The sequence below is a fragment of the Cardiocondyla obscurior genome, linkage group LG14 (assembly GCF_019399895.1).
Source record: "Cardiocondyla obscurior isolate alpha-2009 linkage group LG14, Cobs3.1, whole genome shotgun sequence".
Classification (NCBI taxonomy): domain Eukaryota; kingdom Metazoa; phylum Arthropoda; class Insecta; order Hymenoptera; family Formicidae; genus Cardiocondyla; species Cardiocondyla obscurior.
Window position 1 is genome coordinate 1,519,852 of NC_091877.1, and position 17,084 is coordinate 1,536,935.

The 17,084-nt window shown below is 50.3% G+C and overlaps 1 long non-coding RNA gene across 5 annotated transcripts in view; it reads right to left on the minus strand.

The window, feature by feature from the left end:
* LOC139107962 (uncharacterized) overlaps window positions 1–17,084 on the minus strand; it is a 91,656-nt gene that overhangs the window by 21,769 nt on the left and 52,803 nt on the right. For all 5 annotated transcript variants that reach the window (XR_011546592.1, XR_011546591.1, XR_011546589.1 and 2 more), the window contains one exon: window positions 14,023–14,367. This is a non-coding gene — a long non-coding RNA (uncharacterized lncRNA). The remainder of the gene's footprint in view (window positions 1–14,022; window positions 14,368–17,084) is intronic.

Consider the following 17,084-nt stretch of genomic DNA (forward strand, 5'->3'; position numbering starts at 1 on the left):
ACCGAGATGCCACGATATGCGATTACTTTATTTTCCTCATACTCGATTATCGTAACCCGAAAAAAAAAAAAAAAACTTTTCAGGCGGCTAGGCGCCAGAAAATCGTCATTGATCAGAACGATTTAATCTCCAGAATCTTTATCTCTCTCGCAAATTAATTTTCGAAAAATATAAATGTCAGGGAAATAGCTTGCGCAGATTAATAACGGCTGTTGACAATATTCGACACGTGGGAAAAGACGGAAAGAGGTTGAAAAGTTCCTCTACGCGAAAGGAGGTCCATTGCGGGAAGAAACGGAAGGTGATCCTCTCGCGCACACCGGTCGTAACGAGCGTGGCGTTGTTGCCGACTCGGCTGCGCTCGCATAGTGCATGTAACACGCGTCCCTTTTTGTTTACACTGGATAATACGACTACCATGAAGCGAAGTAACTGCTTTTTGCCGCGTTCTCTCAGGAGCAGCCCTGTAAGACGGATCGATTGGACGTAGCCGCGCTCGCATATCGGCACTCTGTCGATTTTAACGACCGCACGGTCCATTCACTCCGGCCCGGCCGTACAAAGCGATCTCGCTTGACAATTCTATTTCTTGTCCGTTCACTTCGCCACCATCTAAATAGCCGGCGACGTCGATTCAAAAAGCTGACAAAACGCATCGATCGGACACGGCCGGGGCAGTGGACAGGAAGTCATGCTTGTCACGCGATATCCTAGGTGTACGTTCGCGGTAGATAAACGTTTTAACGACTCGATCATATGATTATTAATGCCCTTTTAATTTTATACTCTCTTCGAAGAGATAAACAGCCGCGACGCGACATAATAAAATTGCTTCCTTCGTGATGCACGTACAAAGATTTTTAACAGAAATTATTTAAAATTAATAATTATTATTTTAATAATTTACGAAAAAAAAAACGATAAGTATTGTCCGCCTCGGTCATAGAAAAAAGGAGAGAAAAAACAAAAAAAAACAAAAAAAAAAAACGGCGAACAATGTCGGAGAGTAAGGTGATTAAAGTGGCGTTTATTCGCAAGAATGAGCGAGCTCGAACCAATACCTAAAAGCCTACCGTAGATTGGCCGGTCGTTTGACGATAATTAGGTCCCGCGGAACGGAATTTCGCCTCCTCCTCGCTGACAAGGGACGGCGGACCGGTAAAGTCAACAAAATAATGAGTAGTTACGGGTGTTTGTCGGCAAACGCGAACGTAACGCGGCTCGAGGCTGATGAGGAGGATCCACGCCAGAGAATTATACGGATGTGTCGAGGGGGAGGGGGGAACAAACGATGAGTAGGTTGAAGAGGACAACGAGTCGACGGCTAGTTAATGACTCTCTATGCACTTCATCCCTCTCTTACCGGCGATCATTAGAACGTCCTAGTGAGATTTCATTCAGAACTGACACGAGAATCCTATCTTTATTTCCACAATTTGCGAGTAATAACAAGTATTAAATGCCACCACCCTGTTAATAATTTTGCGATCGATACTTTAAAAAGAAAAGAAAAATAATTTTTTTTATTTGCACACAGCTATATCTGAATATTTTATCGAGTCTTATTCGGATCGTATAGCAAAAATCAGATATTAAAAGAAGCGTAATTAAGACTATTAGAACAGACCCGTTTAATTTGTTCGAAGAAAAAGATGCTGATTGAAGCTTTATGTATTATTTCTGAATGTAAAAAAAAAAGAAAAAAGAAAAACTTTGACGTCGTAATAAAGACAGATAGGGTAGTAAACGGTTTTTCGAGACGCGCGCTCATTAATCTCGGGGAAAAAAAATGAGCTGTTATAAGAGCTGATGAGATGCGAGCCGCACCCTCGCATAAGACTCTCGGTTGTTTCACACGTGCTGCGCGAGATCACAAAACCGTAGGGCCGAAAATGTGAAGAAAGGCGGACGGAGGTTCTATAGAGTTCTCGCTGTCGGGTGACCAAAATTTTTTTCTCCGGTAAAGGGACTTCGAGAAATCCGCGCGGGCGTTCTAAAACAAGGCCGGCTAAGAGGAAAACACTCGATACCAGGCATATGGTGAAAATTCAGACGGGGTCACCGGAAGCCGAGAATTCTTCGGTAAATTGCGTCAAGCGCATGTGTTTCGCACGCGTATCACCAATGGTGCTCTGACGAATTTTTTAAACTGATAACAAAACTTTAATATGCAAAATATGGACAATAATAAAAAAAAAATAAAATAAAATAAAATAAAATACATGTATTAATCTAAAAAAAAAAATATTAAATAAATTTGTTTAAATCAATTTCATCGTAATAATTCTAAATAATTTCGAAAATATCGATGCGAAATCGCGTTAATTATGTCACGATAATTGTTGATGTCCACTTTCATCCAAGAGCACATTTACAAAAAAAAGGACTGAAAAAAAAAATAAAAAAAATAAAAAAAAAAAGAGAGAGTGACTCGTCTTTCTTCGATACACCCACGCGCTTCCCTTCGGAGCTACGGGAACGAGACGAAAGATCGGAAAGGGCTAAGGGTGGGAGTCAGGGACGGTTGGTGCTAGTTGAGTTGTCGAGCTGACACGCGTTCTCTCTCCTCGTTCCGCCATCGTCGCGCTAGTTGTCTCTTTTTAACTTTTATCCTACAAGGTCCCTCTCTCCTCCGCAATTCTTCCCACCATCGCTGACCGAACCGCCTCTCTTTCTATCCCTCATCATCCCACGAACGTCGTTCCTCTTTCTCGCAACTTTCTCGCTTCTCTCGCCTCCTCTCTTTTTCTCCCGTTACCTTTTTCCCCACCCTTTTCTGCATCGAATTTTCCTCTCCGAGTCCTCGCAGCCTCTCTGTCGCACGCCTACCCGAGAACACACGCTACAGCCACTGCCACACGCCCGACCTCTCTCCTCCACCGACCATGCTCCCTCTTGATGGCCGTGATGGTGGTGGTAGTGGTGGAGGAGTTTCAGTACCGCCATACCCGCCAAAGCACAAGCACCGTGACAGAGCCCGCATGTGTGTTTTCGACTCGCGTCTTACCTCAAAGCAGACTATTTTACCACCCCCGCGCGTGCTGCCGCGGACGCGTTTCTCCGGATGATCGGGATAATCGAAAACATTCCGGGCGCAGGACGGTGAAGCTTGATGTCGGAGTGCTCTAATTACGGGATTAAATTAAGTGCCGCGCGTGTTGCCTGCCGATCGGCAAGGACAGTGATCGCTCGGCGGTGCCCCGATACCCTCGTTCGTCGGAGGGGTGGAGGCTAGGAATGCAATCGCGAAAACGTCTGACGCGCCCCGTCAGAAGCAGTTTAATCGCGGCGAACGCCCCGCCGGCTTCGCGTGCGATCGCTGGGTTTCGTCACGCGTTAATCGCGGCGACGGTGATTGACACCGGCCTCGTGAATCTGTCCTGCTCGACGACGGGTTCATTCGCGCGACGATAATGCGCGTTGTGACCGGGTGATACGTGCCGCCACTCGTTGAAATCAGTGACCGATCGAAGCTGGCCCGCGTGGATTAACGAACAGTGAGTCATCGTAATCGCCGGCCAGTGAAAGGAGTCCTACACATCGGGCAAAGCTGCCGGATAATTCGAATCCGTCGACAAATATCTGTCCCCGTCCAAACTTGTCGCGAGCGATATTCAAAACGATCCCAATCGGACACGACTGTCTGTAAAAAAATGTGCGAGCGACGGTAAAAACTCGCGAGGGTTACCCTTGAAAACCCGACGGCTCTATCGACGCCAGAAGTGCTCGGCGTGTATTCGACTGTTCAAAGTCTGATAGCGAGAATGTAGACGTGGCGAAGAGACGCCGTCGGTCACCTCGATCGAGGATAAATAAAAAAAAAAAAAAGAAAAAAGAAAAAAAAAAACATTCGCGGCGACACGTTCACCGAGTTTGCGTTCGGAAGCAAACGAACGGTCTCCGCGAGCACGGACTATGCCCGCTATTATCGCCGGCCGTTTGTATCATCGGTGCCGCAAGCAGGGTGCCGGGACGACGGCCGATCTGTCTTGATCCTGGAAGGGACAGGCGGCGATTTTCTGGCGCGACAGCTGGCTTTGGCGACAGCAGCAGCCGCAGCGACGGCGGCCGCCGGCAGGATGCCGGAGAAGGAAGTCGCTTATCATCAGGAGGCATTCTCGTTGCTGCAGCCGCCGCCACCACCGCATCACTCGCACTCGGCCTTTCACGCGGCCTTCCACCCGCACCCCCATTCCGCACCCCCGCCGCCGTTTCATCCGCATCACGGGCCGCCGCCGCCGCCGCATCCAGCGCATCCGGCCGCCACCGCTTGGGAGCATCATGCAGCAGCGGCCGCGGCAGCCGCGGCCGTAGCCTTCCACCCGCCGCCGCATCACCCGTAAGTCAATCCGTCGCATCTACTTCGACTTCGTTAATTCGCCCCGGGATAAATATCGAGAGGGAATTGTACATAAACTAGACCGAAAGTATAAACCCAAAGTTCGAACTTCACCGTCTTTTTAAAAAGAGACCGAGAGGACAACCGCAGCGCGTTTATATTTAGTTTATTACGGAGGAATTAACTTGTGTGTATTTTATCCCGCCCGCGGAACCCGCTCGTGTTTGCAGAATTATCCTTTCGTGATCGTAATTGTTCCCACGTATATTTAAGTAGAATACAAAGTCGCTAGATATGGATCAAGATACGCGATACGGCCCCGCCGAGCCGCACACGAGTTTTCAACCGCGACGCACACCCGCCGAAGATTAGAATTGAGATTTAGGAGAGCTCGCGTTATCGCCCAGCGTTTCGCCCCCTTTCGTAAGGGAGACAGGACGCAATATCGCCGTTCGCGGAATTTCGATCGAACTTTGTTAATAATTAGCTCACTTACAATCCCCCGGCTGTTCCACGCGAGCGAAAGGACATTGATTTATGCGTAATCACCTATAATTTGCACATGCGAGAATATGAAGTACACCGACGCAAATTGACTCGTGTTACATTTTACGTAACGTGATCGCCGGCCTAATGAAAACAGCGCGATCGGCGATTTCGTATTTGCATATACGTATACGCGGCGGACGGCGGAGTAATGCGTCGCGTTATTGCACGGCGCACGACAAGAAGCGTTAACAAGAAATCTCACGACGGGAGAATCGACGAGATCGGAAAGCGTGCGACGCTTTGAGCGTTGGAATCGAGAGGAGCCCAGGCGGAGGGATCGCTTTGCCGGTGGAAGAGCCGCTTAACGTCTTAATCGAGTTAATTAAAGCCCCTTCGCACGTTTTCACGTTCCGCGAACACGACACGCGATTGCACGCAACGAGATTACCCTCCCTCGTCGGGAAGCTAGGTACGCTCTCTCGGACATGGAAACAGAGTGGCGCGGTGAGCGACGCAATAATTAGACGCTTCGACGCGCGGGCCGAACAAAGCCGCGGTTTCCGTCCTTTCAGCGCTTCATTTTCACCGTGGAATTGCGGTGTCTCGTCGAAAGGCTAATGGAGGCCGCGCCATTATTCTCGATCTCAGGTACTACGTCCCGACCGTACTCGATATTACCTGATCATGCCGAGTATTTTCATGACTATTTCCAAACAAAAGAAAAAAAAGAAAAAAGCAAAAAAAAAAGGAGGATGAGTTACAAAATCGTCTCGAAAAGTGTAGTTTGTCACGGAGGCGTTTCTTCTACGATTTGGATTTTAACGAGCGACTCCGTCTGAATATCGCGTGGATATCATGGTTAATCGGCGTCACACTTCGGCGACTCTCGGCGGTCAATTAATAATGCACAATTAAAGTGACAATTATGCAAAAAGTCGGCTCAGCTTAATCTCGACTGTCCCGAGCGACATGAATATTTTAACGGGCACGACAAAGAAAGAAGAGAAATAAAAAAAAAAGGAAAAAAAAAGAGAAAAAAAAACAGGTGCATTAAGAGCGTTGTAAAACTCGCGTCGATTCTTCCACGGCATTAAATCAGCCAGCAACTGTACAGGTGTTCCGGTACGGCAATCACCGTAGCTCCAGTATGTCGGTCCAATTAAGCATTTAATTGCAACAGTTGCCACCCTCTCGATCATCCGCAATATCGTATCGATAAGGTGGGACAGGTAGTAGAGCGCGAGCGGCTAATAAATCCTGCTCGGTCGACAATTTTATTGGGGACGCAAAATTGCGCGCGATCGCGCGTAGAATATTGATCTGTATAATTGCGATTATTATCTGCGCTTGATTCACCGAAAAATCACCCAAGTCTATCTATAATAAAACGCAACGTGAGCGTTGTTACGTAAATGTACATATGGACTCGTTTTGAAATAAAAATTTAATATTGAATTCGGATATTTTTGCAACCCAAATGACAACGTAAATATGTAAGAATTATATCGCTTAAGCATTTTCCAAGTGCGATAAAAAAAAATTTCGGGGATTACGGGAACAAAAAGGGGGAACTCGATTCAGCGGTACCAATTTCGCGGTTCTCACCGCGGAGACGCACCGATTATCGAGTCTCTCGCCTCGTCCTTTGTTCACCCGCTTTCTTTATTCGTGCCACGATCTTGAAGCTCGCAGTAGGAGGTCGAAGAGCGAATCGCGCCGGCTTCGTCGCGGTCGCTGCGAGCGCGCGCGGCTGAACGAACGGCGACGGGGCGAACCGGTGTTGTGCGAGATGAAAATCTAAAGAAACGCAAGGAAAGACCGGACGGGGGAATAAAAAAAAAAATGAAGGAGACACACGCCGCGGAGAAAATCGCCACGCGAATCTAATTCACGATGGAGATGCGCGCGCCGGTCTTTACGAGGGGCTCGCGGTTTTACAACGAACGCGCGACGTAGTAAAACGTCGTAAAATCACCCCGAGTTATGTGACAGATCGGAGCGTGTGCGTGCGTGCTCTGGCCAGCATCCCGTATATCAGGCTGCAATAAAAACCAACAATGCGTGACCGATGCGTTCGCCTAAACTTGTCAGAATGTGTAAACGAATTGATGGTCAAATATGAAATCGCGTACGACGAGCGAAGGATTCACTCTCGCCCGGCAGTTTCCGTATTCCGGTGACACGTGGAAAGAAGAGAAAAGCGAATTATTCGGCGAGGCTGACGATAAAAGGTGAAAAGCTGTATTGCTAACGTGGTTGGATATATCATTGCCGTCGGTACCTGGCAATTTATTTAATCGCCACGTTTGTGCACCGCGATTTTTCACAGATGTTGAAAAGCGCAGCTAGCGCTCTCGATCATAGAACAACGCAATTAAATCCATTACATGGTTCGTTGCACGGTGCGTTAACCGGATGTGCCGAAGCGACGAGATGGAGACCGCGTGAGCGACGTGCTTCGAATGGAGAACGTTCCACTTGATAAATCATATTGCTACAAACGCGCGCGATAATTTTTGGCGATCCTTAATGACTCGCGCGCGTCTATGGGAGGATCGATATTACTTTTCGTAACGCCCGCTAGGATTCTCGCCTCCGTTTCCACAGCGCGTATATCATTCGAAACTTCCGCGGTGTTTCACGAGATGAGAAGGAACGGAGAAACGATGGCGGATGTGAAGTGTATGGTGCGCGCCGGGCGCCGTATCCCGTCCCCCCGGCCTTCCCTCCCGCCGTCTTGAACAGATATTTTCGTCTCTTTACGAGGATGCGAGACACGCCGTGTATTTTTGCCTTCGGCGTTTCGCTCCGTCACAGCGAACGACACCGTCGGCTCTACGCGCGTCGGCGTGATCGCGCGCTGACGAGCCGCGTCTGACGTTTCGACACGGTAAACGTTTAATTCCGCGAGTTAATGCACGGGCCGAACGAACGAGATGTTATCTCGGCCGAGACAACTCGATTTACTCCGACGATATCCCGCTGATAACGACGTCCTGGGATCAAATAAAAAAAAAAAAAAAAAAAAAAAAAAGAAGAAACGCCGTGTGAATTCGAGCATCGAAGACCCGCGGTGGACGGCCCTTATCGCGAGTTTTTTATCGTAATCGCGAGCGAAGCGTCATCGCTGACCCCACGCACCACGATCGTGGGAGGAAGATCTCGTTCCGCCGCGAAACGGGACACAAACAATGCAACAGGATCGTCTCGCGTCCCGTTTATGAATCTCTTCATCGCGTGGGCCGGCCGCGGTACGGCCGGGAACAGAAGGGAATCGCGGCGAGGATGCGGGCCGTTGTCGTCGGGAAACAAACGAGATGCGCGGGCTACCAGACATGCTGGTATTCACCGAGGCGAGGGGGAAAACTCTCTCTCTCTCTCGCGACTATCGCCGACGAGGATCCGTCCAGATCGGATCACGGGCGCGCGTAAAATATCGCGAGTCCTTTTACTTAGGCGCGCTTTATCGGCGCGAATTCCTCGCGCGGCGAGACGCGCGCGTTTCTTAATTTGCCGAGCGCGAACTCTTGGGCGTCGTTTTATCGAGAACTTGCCCGCCGTCGTCGGGCGCACACGAATGCACGGAGGGAGGGGGGAGGGGACCACGCGTTTCCCGCGGGGTTTCGCACTTCAATTCGCTCACCCGGGACCGTTTCGCTCTTGCTTATAAGGCGCGATTCCCGTGTGCTTTCGGCTTATCGAAAATACGCTCGTCGCCAGGCGCGTGAAGTGTTTGTCGCGCGACGTTACTTTTGCATACCCGTTCGTTCGGGTTTCACATAGCTCGCGTCGGAAAGTAAATGCCTCGGCCTTTCCCCGCTTATCTAACGCGCGCGAGTGCTCGCGCGCAGACTTCGTCCAGATCGCAATATCGAGAAGATCGCCGATAAGAGAAAAGGTGTGCGTTTCGCTTCATTTTATCGCCGTGAGCCTCTCCTTTTTCCTTCTGCTCGTCGTACCACTCCCTTCGAACTGACCTCGCGGGTGCTCTCGTATCGCAGCGTGCACACGAGCGGACGAACGCACGCGGGAAACGCGTAAAAAACGGGGAAAGCGATTTTTCAGCGCGCGTATGCATCGCCGTGCATACGGTAGGGAACCTCGTCGAAGGGAGACCCGTTCCCTTCGGTCGGCCGTGACGCGTTCCTCGCTCCTTTCCCTCTTCTTTCGCGCGGAATAGAGAGCCCACCTTTCGCGGATACGCGGTGCACGCGCGATTTATCATTGGCGCGCCGTCCATTGATAAATTCCGCGCATTCATAACGACGCTGCCCACGTTTTGTGCCGGGAGCCCTCGGCCCGCAGGAGACACACGATACCCTGGCACGATACGATACGATACGTCGCGATAGCGCGCCGCATACAGCCCCAAGAAGACCCCGGTGCCCGCTGATGCCAATGCGAACGCGAGAGGGCGGAATTTCGCACGCGAACAAAGCCGCGGTTTGATCCCCGTCCTTATACACATAGCAACGTTGATCTGTAAATCCCTGACCGGAATAACGTAAGAAAATAACATTCCGCGGTAAAAATAAAAATTCTCTTGTTAAAAAAAAAATGTATTGTCCCTGCCTCGCTTCTGGAGGATCGAAAAACGAAATCTTTTCATTTCTCTCCCTTTGTATCTTTTATTTTTATTTTTTTTTTAATTAAAAATTATAGAAAGAAATTGGTAATTTAATAAAGTAAGCTACGGTCGTGTTACGAATGATGGAGATTCAAATATCGTTTATAAATGAATTGCATAATGATAGCGGCTACTTCTTACAGTCGTATGGTTTTAGAAACACGTACGTGTTGTTGTAAATAATATACGACGGCGAGAGGAAACGGAGAGTGTTATTAGAAGTTATAGAAGTGAAGAATGACATTTCTCGCCACCCGTGAGAAATAAACCCCTGGCCGGGATGGCTCGTTCAGAGGCTAATCGCTTTAATGAGACAATTAGGCGACGGTACTTGTTGATAAGATGGGTTTGTTTTGTCTGCCCGAACCGAGCCGGTATAACTCTCCCCACCGAGATTGCGGCGCGTCAAAGGGTCCTAGCGGCTCGTTTCGTTCAAATAAATATTCATTATCACTGATGTGCTTTTCGTTCCCTCGATGAATAGTATGCACGTCGACGAGACAAAAGATTCGCGGAAGTTGGGAGTGAAAAATAGAGAGAGAGAGAGCGCGAGGGAATAACATTGTATACGATGACAGTTTATCTCATCGCTATCACCGCATAGCGCGCAGTATTGATAAAAGATCTTAAATGTTTAAGAATTTCTCTTGAAATGTAATAATAATAATATAACTATTACGTACTTGAAATAAAAACATTAAGTAATAAGAATTAAAGAAAATTTTTTAATAAAAAAAAAAAAAACTAATAAAATCCCAGGACGGCGATCTGAGGATTTAATATTGATTTGTCGTTTCGAGAGCACCTTTTCTCGCGATGCCGAGGGAATATAAATATATTTGTCGAGCGCCCGGTGCGCGCGGCTCCCACGATATTTCGAGTGCTAAGAAAACCATGATTCGCGCTTCTCCGAGATAACAACGCGCGCCCCGATTTCCGTGGCGTTTCGTGGCTAAGCCGGCCGAGATCCCTTCGAAGGGCCCAAGGTAGCGAGAAAAAAAATGCGCGCGCGGGCAAAAGTAGGGGTGGATCGGAGAACGTTCGCCGGCAAGTCCGCGCTCGCTCTCCTCGGTGGAGGGAAACGAAGGGGAGAGAAAAGGAGAAAGCAGGCACAGAGCGCGAGGTGTGCCGCTGGGTGCATAAACAACGTTGTAAGTCGACGAAGCACGCGTGGCTCGCATAAAATCTCATAATGCCCTTGTCCAAACAAACGCACGGTGGCGGTGTTATGCCGCTCGAGAATTTACCACTCCGGGATCTCTTCTTCGAGAGGCCCGGGCCGCGGAGAGAACGGAGGGGCTTTCCGTGCGTAGGAGCGAGCGACGCATCTCGAATATCTGGACGTTTTTAAATGCACGCGCTGCGTGAACCGTGCCCTTCTTCGATCGGAGAGGGCCGCCGCGTCCGGTCCGAAAAGGGAAAAGAGAGGCGCGGGTTTCCTCGTCGTCCGCGGGGTTAATCCGATTGTCGGGGGACCCGGGTCCCATCGCGTGTCCCTTCGGCGAAAGTGCGGGATTACAAGCGGCAGATTAACGGAGATGTTTCTCACGCACGACACGCCGCGCGGGATTATCCGAAACTCGGGGCGCGGGCCGTTATGCCGGTTTAGTCAAGCGAGATAACTCGCGCACGGATAAGTCTGTCGTCTTTCATCCGTCGTTCTTTTTTCTTTTTTTTTTTTTTTTCGACGGTCCCACTTATCTTCGTCGCATCTACACGCTCGATTAACGTAATAGGATTCATTACCTGCGTGCGAATTACAAATCATTGAAACGTCAGGTGTGAACTTTTGAATCTCCGTTCGGGCCTCGCAAGATGATTATCGTGCGAGCGATACGCTTCGCGACCGTCGGGCGCCACGAAGGAGGAAAAAGAAAAAAAAGGATGTACGCGGTTTGGGGTGATTCCGCGGGGCGGGGGAACGAGAACAAACGCGCGCGCGATCGTCGGAGCGTGAAGCGAAAAGCGCGGAGCACGATGGTGGCGAGAGGGAGGGCGAGGAATCTTCTTAGAAACGGCATAAAGATAACCGCTCTATCCCGCGAGGCCGGACTCGTAATCCCCCTGTATAGGTCGCGCCGGACGGCCGCCGTTGATTTTCTGTCCACTGTCAAGTTAACGACGCGTAATGACAGCTGACAGAGGCGGCGGACACGGTTTTCCAGTTAAGCCTTCTTTTTTTCGTTGCGCCGGGTGTCCGCGGAAACCATAAAGCCCTTCGGGGCAGACTTTAATGCCGGCCGCCGACCGGGCGTTATTCCTCGATTTTATCATCGATTCGCCGGGGTGCGAAGAATCGTTAAGATCGGGTCTCCGCGCGCGGAATCCGCGCTATCGCGAACGGCCGCTGATCCTTTCTTTCTTTGGCGAACGCGCGCAGCGGCGCCTACGTCAAAGCCATAAAACCGGCTAAAGTCGGGTAGCCGGAGCAATCTCGTGGCGAAAATCGGCGTCGCCTGGAACGCGGAGATATCCCTGCCTCCCCCTTCATCCCCCCCCTACCGACAATAAAATCTCGAGTTATCGTCTGACCGCCGAGCCGCGTTTGCCGCTGCTCCTCGGATAGAAAAATACCCGGGCGAGTCGCCGCGTGTTTTATTAGCGCCGCCGCCCCGGCTTTCTCCGGACAACGTTACGAACAATCGTTAATGTTTCATGACGGATGTTAATATGCAACGGGCCGGCCAATTTTCTAATCTTTTTCTAAAAGTAAGAAAGATTTCAGGAACGCTATACGTATCGAGAAGGTGTATCGCGAAGTTGTCTGTAAACGCTCGGTTAAAAATATTAAATATTATCCAACTAGGTATACAATTGTACTTTTTCGTTATGTTCCAAAGCGATCCGAAAGAATCGCTGCTCGAAGAGACTAATTAGCTTTCTTAATGAAATCTATTTCGAGGCTGCTAAAAAAAACATCGATCTGATTTTTCCCCGTGCGCGAGGCACCGAGGGATATATCCTAGCCGTCACGTGAGTTTTTCCGTTCAAGTTCCATTCCGTGTTTTGCCGCCTGCCAACCGCGCTAATTGAGCCATTAACTCCGCCCTTTAATCTTTCGGTTCTCTTCCCGACGTTCGACTTCCTCCGTTCTCGGAAGGAGAGGAGGAAGCCTCGAGAGATCCAAATCGAATCTTCACGCGGGGGAGCGAGGCGCGGAAGGGAAAATACTCGGTGCGCGCTGCCCCGTCGAAGTAAAAGCAAACCGTTAATTTATGCTCGATGCGTTATTATGAATGAAAACGTTCCGGCCTGCTACAAAATTACACAAGCCCAAATTAGGCGCTAAGAATTGAACCAACAATTACAACGACGGAGGGTTTTCTTTCCTTTTTTTTTTTTTTTTTCTTTTTACATTTTACTTCGTATTATCGAAATGATATAAGCGAGGAACTTTTCCGCGCTGCAAAATTGCTCTCCCTTTCGGCCCGTCGACGGGGCAAACAAAATGTTTAAAGTTTATCTTCCGCAACGCGGTTCGCCGGCCGAATTCGCACGTACTCGAAGCCGACGTGCGTTTCTCGTGGACCCCGGTGTTTATTATCTCGCGCTTTGACGGTCACTCCGTACGAGAGCTAGTAAGCAAAACATTTTTATATATACAAAGAAAACACGAGTACCCGGGGCTGTATCCTCCGCTCTTTATTAGATCCCACGGCGTGGGCCTTTCGGATCGGGATCGGAGGCGATTCATGATTTTCTAAGCCGGCCAAGTGGGAGCCACGCGATGCCGCGACGAGCCGCGCCGCGGTGTGTCCTAAACCAACATCTTTATGGACTCGATGTTTCTCCCGGTCCCGACTTATTACGTTGATTTATCGCCTTTATGCGCTGCCGAGCCTGTTCTGCCCCCGTCGCGTTCGTTCCCTGCGACCCTCCCTTCGGCCGGTCTATAGATCCTCGCGTTTCGAGGCCCCGAATCTTTCGAGGATGCATTCGCGCGATCGGAAGGGACATCGTAAGTCCCGGGAATTTCCCCCCGGGGCGTCGTGAACTCGAAGTCTCGTCCCGTTCGCTTCGTCGCCCGGTAAATCGGAATCAACTCGCTACTGCACGCGGAAACGAAACCAATCGCTTTCCCGGTAGCCGTCGCCGTTAAAAGATTCACTCGCACGTATCTGCCTCGTACTAACAAAGCAACCGGTGGTCTTCTCGAAACCCTTCACCCTGACGGCGGTGCCGATAGCGCGCGGGGTCATCGACGGAGGGTATCTCGGGACGGGGAGGGGAAAGATTCTTCAACTCGCGCGTTGTGAACCGCGCCTAAAAGATATCGAGATGCGTGGTCGTGCGAATGGGCGTGCATCCGATTATCTCGGTAACTCAATCTCCTCCACGCCGGAGTCCCGGCCTCTCCTAGACGCGCGCGGGCGCCGCGCTCGATTCGGCGCGTCAAAGGGAACGGCGCGAGCCGCTGCACAATACCGCGATAAATTACTTAGGAAAACCGCTCGCTCGCTTTGGGAACGGGTCTCGCGACGCCGACCCGCTCGCGAGTCGCCGCGCACTGTTCGGAGGATTTTTTTTTCCCCCCTTAACCTAGAAGATACAGATACTTATTACTCACCGGTGATGCGTCGAGGTCCCCCGTTGCGACGACTCGCCGACGGATGGAGTTCCCTCGGCCAGCCTGGCTCTTGCGATTCCGCTCACACGACGCACTCACTAGCACACGATGCACTCGCCAGCTTCCGATTAGATATCCCAGGGACGATCCGCTTCCTTCGTAAGTCGCGAGAGCGAAGCAACATGGCGTCCAAGTACGCGCCAACCACCGACGCACCGTTTTGCAGCGCGATCCTTTGCCACGATTAATCCGTCACGCCGTTGCTCCACTCGATGATCCTCGATGATCTACGATGCCCTGGATTCCGCACGGCGACCCAGCGAGTCTCATCGGAACGTCCGGACACTGCGAAATAAACAACGTCGCACGGTTAGAACATCACAGTCGGAAGATCGCGGCGCAACTAGGGAGGGGGCGTGGATTGCAGTTGCGCGAGGACGATTATATCTAGAGATGTCACTAGATTCGGCGCGTACAGGTCCGCGGTAAAAAGGCGCGAGAAAGCTGGCAAATTGAATTTACGTGCTCTACTACGTGAGCGTTATTAATAAATTAATAACAATACTTTTGCATCGCAACATTTTTCTAATAGAAAAATTATTTAATTAAAAATATCGTGCTTACGTTTAACGAATTGTAATTATCGTTATATCGATATAAAAATTAATGCAAAAGATTACGTTTAAAGGAACAATGGAAATCGAGGCTTGCACTTGTTATACAATTCCCTGCGTAACAAAGAACATCGCAGGCGTGGTCTGCTCATGAAAAAATAGAACAAAAAATAAGAGAAGAAAGAAAAGAAAATATGCGCGATCGCTTTCCCGATACCGTGTGCTTCCCACGAGCGGGCAATCTGGCGCACGTCGAGAGTTATGCGAAGCGGGGCGGATGAGTGAACGCGAGGCGGCGTTGAAAGGCCGCGGATCGCGTTTAATCCGCGCCGCTCGTAAATCAGGGAGCGCACGCCGCGCGTTGGTTACGCCACGCGTGCGATCTCGCCACGTGCGTCGCGCGGAAATTATTGCGCGTCTCCCGCGCGAGCTCGTCCTCGCGCGGTCCCGCCACTTGTACGTATACGCTTGCGAACTGAAACGATCGCTTTGCCTACGCGGTCTCGGGGACCGATAACGATTCTACGGGAGCTCGGGTGACGAAAATCCTCGCCGCTCGCACGCGCGCGCGGGCGACACGCGCGCGTTCCACGAACTCCTCTCCGCCGGGTGGATCTTCACGCGTCGTGCCTCTGACACGAAACAGCCGATGAGCACACAAGAGCGATACTTCTTTTCGGGCTTGACCTAAAAACGCGGCCCGCCTACGTCCCGCGGTCAGGCTTCTCCACAGAAATCGGGTTTTGTGTACGCCGGGAAGTCGAAAAACTCACGTCGCCCTCCGCCCGGTCGTGGGACTTGCATCGATCGTTCCGATGGGCGCACTAATTAACACATCGGCGATAAACGCCGTCGCGATTCTTTTTTCCTCGGCGGAGCCGGCCGTGCGTTATTGGCTCATAAATTACGCCACGTCGTGAGCTTTATTCGCGCGCATAATTATGAGCGTGGAAATGCCGTTGGTACGCGGCCGCGCGTACGGCGTGATGAAATAATTACGTAAAAGCTGTTCGCAATGTAAAAATCCCGAGTCGTAAATTTCGTGCCCGAAGATTCAAGACGCCGGGGTAATTTTTATGCTCTTCCGTAATATGTATATTCGCACCTGAATTTCTGTTCTTCGGAGAAACACGCGGCGCGCCACGTGGGCAGAGGCTCCTCTTAATCGAAAAAGCAAACGCGCCTCTCTCGCGCGCAAACGAAAGATAATATCCAGCAACGTTTACCGAACCGTTCGAGTGGACGGTCCCGACGATCGAGAATGCTTCCTCGTGTATCGGTCTCAACTTTCACGGCGAACCTACGCCGATGCTCTCCAAGTGATCTCGCCTCCTTTCGCGGGGAAGCGATTTCCATGGGCGAAAGCAGAAGAACGCTCGTGTTACGTCGGGATGTCTTGTGGGAAAATTTTCGACGCGCCGTTGACGATAACGTGTGCCGAATTCATCGCGATGTTTGCAGTAGACCCGGGATCGCCGGGAGCGAACCGGGGATACCTTCGTCCACCCGAAGCCGCCCCTTGATTTCCTCGCGCGGTCGTAAAATCGACCGGCCGATTGGCTCGCCGAGCATTTCGTTCGATCAATTCACCGCGAAACGTGATCGCATTACCGGCCAATCCACGGCGGGTATCAAACACTCGTTCGCTCGTACGATTCGGCCTGCTCGCCTTCGATTCGTCGACAACAAATCATTGTCGGGGGCACGCGCGCTGCTCCTCCAAATGGTTCCTCCACCCTATCAGTCTTTCCCGTTGCCGGCTAAAGACCGCTATAAATCATCGAGCTATTTATCAAGTTATCGAACGGTGTTAATTAAAAAAAAAAATCTTTCTATCTCTTGATTTGTCTCGCGGGCTAGTTTAATTTGCAGAAGTCTAGCCGATTACGTTTCTCTAATTATTGTATCGTTATTGGTATTAAAAACCTCCAATGTTATATTAATTATTTTATTTTATATTACCTTCCTTGCTGTTATTATATTACTTTTTTTTTTTTTTCTTAATTAAACCCCGGCAAAACATGCGAACTCTATTATCGGTCTCATATAACAACGCTCATAATGAGGATGAGCGAAAACGAGTTTTGTCGCGGGTCTTCGAGGCGCGTCACTCCGCGGACGCGATAGCACACGATAACGAACGATAATGCCGCTTCGAGGCGCGCATTTGTATGAGCGCGGAGCCCGAGAGCTTGCTTGGTCAAGAAATAAGAGGGACGTCCGATGTATCCCGGGTAACGACTAATGCGTCTCGCAGCGGGAACTCTCGATCGGTATGTCTTCATCCTTCTTCGCGGCAGGTGCGAGATTCGCGACGAAGAAACAGTCGGAGCGCGCAACAAAATAAAAGCGGCACCAAGGACGACGAAGAAAGAGAACGGAGATTTTTGCGTGGCGAAACTGACTAAAAGAAAAAATTAATTTCCTAAAATTTGGATCGTTTCTTCG